Consider the following 5169-nt stretch of genomic DNA (forward strand, 5'->3'; position numbering starts at 1 on the left):
ATGAAAATGTATCCTCTCCAAGCCTTGAAGAGCTTTATTAAACCAGGCCCAGTAAGTCTACTGGACAAAATTAATGAACCAACGGTTGTCAAGTACTATGATGTAGTGGCAATGGGATAAGTCTGGCCTGATGAAATCATGGGTGGATAATGAAGTTGGAAGGCTGAGGAAGAAAAAGAAAGGACGACAAGAGGGAGGGTTGCTTATTTCTAAAACAGTTTTTAGGGCAAGTTAAAGATGAAAATATGTGTGAGATGATAGCCTAAAATTGGTTAAGAGTGAATATCCATAGTGAAGGTGATTTATTAAAAGTAATATTATTGATGCGTTCCTTCTTGAAAATAACAATATTTCAAGAAATAGAGAATAGCACAAAACATGATGTTAATGCAAGTTTTAAAATTCTCAGACATTCTAAATGTAAATCCAATTTCTAAATTTTATATAGCTTTTAACATATTTAATATAATATATATAAACAATAATATAAATTGTTTTTAACATTTTTAAAGCCCATTCAATCTTTCAGTTTACATCCTCTACATACATTCCAATTGTTTTCAATCAATTAATACTTTACTTTAAAATGTTAGTTTAGTTTAGTTCAAACCAGACGAACACTAATTTCAACACAAATGATGCAGACATGGATCACTATTGTCAACATAAGTACACCTATTCTGTGAAATTTCATGCAGTCATAATGTATGCAGGTGCATGCAGTTAGAAAATGGCTGCAGAGGTAAGGCACAGTAAATTCACTAGCAGCTTCAGGATGCGAATGAAAGCTGGATGAAAGTCCATCTGTCTTTGTGGGAGATGGTAGAATATCAGAACACTTGGTAGTCTCAGAAGACTTGGAGTGATATCACTAATAAGCTGCTCATTGTTCTCCTTGCTGGAGAGGAAGCTGTACCTGAAAACCTGCAGTGCAAGGCTCGTCCTGCTTCAGCTTTATAATATTCCTACACCTCTTCTGCTGCTTTATGATAATTTCCCTATGAATCATCAGAGAGAATTTATCATGATTGACATGAGAACGCAAAGTCCAGCCACCAATCAAATCACCAATCACTGAGAGAAATGTAGAAATTTCCACTTCCTTCTAAAAATTCTAGTGGCCCGGCTATCTATGGCTTCAGCACCTCCTGGGTCACTGGCTCATAACAAGCATGCAGTTTAAAAAATCAAAGTGAGTTTGGGCAGTGATTCAGATTCGTATCAGTATGACAGCCAGGCAACAAGTATTTTTAGAAGGCATCCCTTTTATTCTCTTACTACAGGTTCCCTTTAAATGTACCGTAGGTTTCCTTTAATAGCTGCCATTTACATAATAGTGAAATTAGCAAAAATAGTTTTGCCGTTTTTTTTTATTCTTAATTACTAGCTGCATGTATACATTTTCCAGCTAAAGTAACAAGCATGCTCATTTATTTCTGATGACTAATCACACATTCTTTGCTTAAGCATCATTTTTTTTTAACATTCCCCAACGGAAGACTTGTGTTAAGAGATCCACTCCATCATTGTATGCTGGAGGACACTTTCCCGTACCTGGTACAGAACAGAATGTTTATTAGTAGTTGATTAGGATTTCCACTAACAGATCATCAAACAACGCCATTAAAAAAACAACAGGGAGCAAATTACAACGAATGGTTTCAATTAAATTTACTAGATTAAAAGTGTACATAAAATGGGTGGTAAATGTGTTTTTGTTTAGGAAGCAGTGTCACTTCAAAGAAAGCTACAGTTTATTTAAAGAGAAGGGTCACCAAACAGATCTCCACCAATTATCTTTTATTGGTGATAATTAGCTATTTAATGGGACACTGCATGCAGGTGGGTTATAATGCAGGTCATAGGACCAGAGACATTCAGGAGTGCTCCTCCAGTGATCGAATGGAGAAAGCAGAATTCTGTGGTATATAAATTACATCTCATCCTTACAAAAATGTATTAATTAGGGTTAATTTTAATTAAAAAATTTTTATTTGGCGTGATTGTTTTATTTAAAATTCTCCAGGCAAATATCTCTTCTGCTGTAAGACACCTTCCATCTTCCAAGTGAAATGGTGCCCAGTGTCATTCAGCCCTGAAGACTGAGGACATAACTTGACATAACTGAGGTCAGCAAGTGATGGACCACATCTAAAAGAACGCCAGAACTGCTTCGACCAGAGAAGACTTGAACAGGACCCCACTTTTCATGGGACTGGCCTGAGGACATCTAGAAAAGAGGAATAAAGGAAAACTCCAATGGGCAGAGAAGGGGAGCCTAGAGCCTGGATCTGATCTTAAACATAAGCCAGTCCCAATTGGACCTGTACAAAAATGTAACTTATTGTTAAAAGGAAATATGCCTGTGCAATTTTCACTATGTAAGTTTCCAGTTTTTACAGAAGCCTAGTTCTAACAGGTTGAATTAACAGTCAATAAAATGAATCCTTTGGCTATGCTCAGTGCAATTATCACTCACGGGCACCCATTTTTAATCAATTTTTACATAGGTGTTATATCGGCTTTATCAAACTACCATCAATGTCTTTGTTTAGGTATTGCATTTTTCTTTACCAGGAAATAGAGGGGTATAGCATGGAATTGACTATTTTACCTCCCAAATGCTTTCAATCTGTTTAGCAACTATTTCCAAAATGTTTAAAAAACACTTGGCAGGTATTTGGAAAAAGTACCCATTCTATGGAAACGGTTTAGCAGGAGACGGATCTGAGATGTTGCATCACCTGGTCAACGCCTGTAAAAATAGAATTTTCAGTTGTTCCTATTTGTTTCAATGATACTAAAGGGTCTTGCCAGCACATACACATTTAAACCACTGCAGTACCACTATCTTTGACTAAATATCATCGTCCTAATTGAAATACTGAGGGTGTTATTGCTAACCTCTAATTGTTATTTTTCTTTTTTTTCTAACCACCAATTTCTAACTTTAAAAATGTTTGCCTTGCTTTCATGTTGTTCATGACTTCATTGCTTCCTGAATTGCTGACCTGGATCAAGCAAGGAGATTTGGAGCTCTGTCTCCACTCCAACTTCACTGGGTACATGTTTGTCCCGAATCAGTGAGTCAAAAAGAACCAAAGCTACATACACCCAAACTTGCAATTTCAGAAGATTGGTAATTACACCCTTCGTATTTCTTTCAACACAAGTGTAACTTAACTAAATATTTTTGATTCCTTGAACTAAAAAAGTTGTTTCCCTGACACAGTATCATTGTATCTTGGGAGTGTTTTACTTGCTCTTTGTGGCAGTGCCAAGAAAGTCTGTACCAAGATACATTGTGCTGTACAAGCCTCTGCTTGCATGGTTTACTAACAATATACTAGCAATGTTTTTGTAAGTCTAGTGTGCTGAATGTACTGTGCAAAGCATTTAAAGAAAGAAAGACAAATAACGTGCCATTATAACAAGGCCCCATGTGCCCAGGGACATTGGCAGTAATTGATATGTCAGCCTGGACGCCTTCATGTACTAAACAAACTGCTAGATGTTCATGTAGTTGTAAAGAAGACAGATAGATGACCATACTAAATTAAGTTGTATTTCCACTGATAACTTTTGAAAGTTGATAGTTAGTTGTTTTGTCTATACTTTGACTTTTAGGGCCCATTCTGATCCTGGTGTTTTGGCCAATGTGTGTTGAATGAATGCCTCATATTTCAATCAATGTGTCAGATTCTAATATCTTTGACTGGTAATAATACCAAATTCAAAGTGAGATTTGGTTTGGCTGCTCATTGTTCTCTTTGCTGGAAGCTTCGACATGAGGAAGAAGAGCCCTGCCACTACCAAGATGACCACCTCCATAGAGAGATCAGCAGCAGGGAGCCTGCCTAGGGACAGGTTCACACCTGCCTTTAAATTGTGCGATCCTGCATACTTACCCACTTGAACACTCACACGCATTTGACAACTAGCAGCAGTGAGCGCTACTAGCACACTTGAGTGTATGAATATCCTATGGGTTGAGGTTGGTCCCAGTTGGTTGGCAAACCACTGCCACAAGAGTCCTTTTCCTTCAGATTTACTGCTGATGTTCTGTCTACATCTGTCAAAACAGTGCTTCGGGTCTCTACTGACTACACTAGAACAGTGTTTCTCAACCAGGGTTACTCCAGGGTTGCTGGGGTTCCTTGAGTAATGAGCAATTTGAGGCTCTCAGATCAGTTTAAATGGCACCAATGATCTTTTTAGCTATCCGTAAGGGTAACATTCTTTCCAATAACGAACAATGTAAGAGGAAGTATTCCCAATGACCACCACACCAGTGTGTTTTAGGCTATAATAATTATAGAAGGGGTTCCCTGAAGATCTTTTCAAGGGTTCCCTCATGTTAAAAAGATTAAGAAACACTGGTCTAGAACCACGAACACGAGCTATGATGGAAGAAAAGGAACCACAAAAGATAGGCATCCATTCAATCTACTCAAAGAGTTTTATTTCAGAACAATGCAAGCTCATGAAATTAGGACCAAGTCACCATAATCAGGGTTCCTGTATTAGCATGCCAACCATCAAATATCAGAACTTGGTACAATTTTGTTAATGGATTCTCATAGTAGCTGCAGAGAAAACATTTCAAATCTTAAAACTTACCAAAGAGATTTGACTGCATTTTCATTTTATATTTTACTGGCTTTGAATAGGAAAGGAATCCAGCCAGACGAGTATGACAAACTTAGGTGTAAGAATGACAGTAGGTGTGTCAGTACACTAGATGTGTCATCTTCACTAATTCACTTTCTTGCAGATGAACTTTGTTCTCTTGTGTAATCTGCTAGATTCTTAAAGGAAAACACTCCTTAACTGTACATTGCTCTTTACCTACATATGCCTAAGAAAGCCTTTCTCAAGCCTTCTATCCCAGAGGAACCCTTTAAAAAATGTTTAAGTCTTAAAGACCCCCTGCTAAAACTAACTAATTTAGGATCAGTGGTGAAAAATCTATCTACATTGGTGGTCAAAATGCCAGTTAAAGAGGTCATTGGTGTTGTTGAGGTGCCAGAATTTGGCAGGCACCATCAGATAATAGGTCAATTGGCAATAGTTTAACCTCTGAAGGAAACCTAGGGGTCAGTAGAACCTTGGTTGGGTATGGTCAATCTAATACATAGAGTAGAGTAACTAACATGATAAAGTGTACCT

The sequence above is a fragment of the Pyxicephalus adspersus genome, chromosome 8 (assembly GCF_032062135.1).
Source record: "Pyxicephalus adspersus chromosome 8, UCB_Pads_2.0, whole genome shotgun sequence".
NCBI lineage: Eukaryota > Metazoa > Chordata > Amphibia > Anura > Pyxicephalidae > Pyxicephalus > Pyxicephalus adspersus.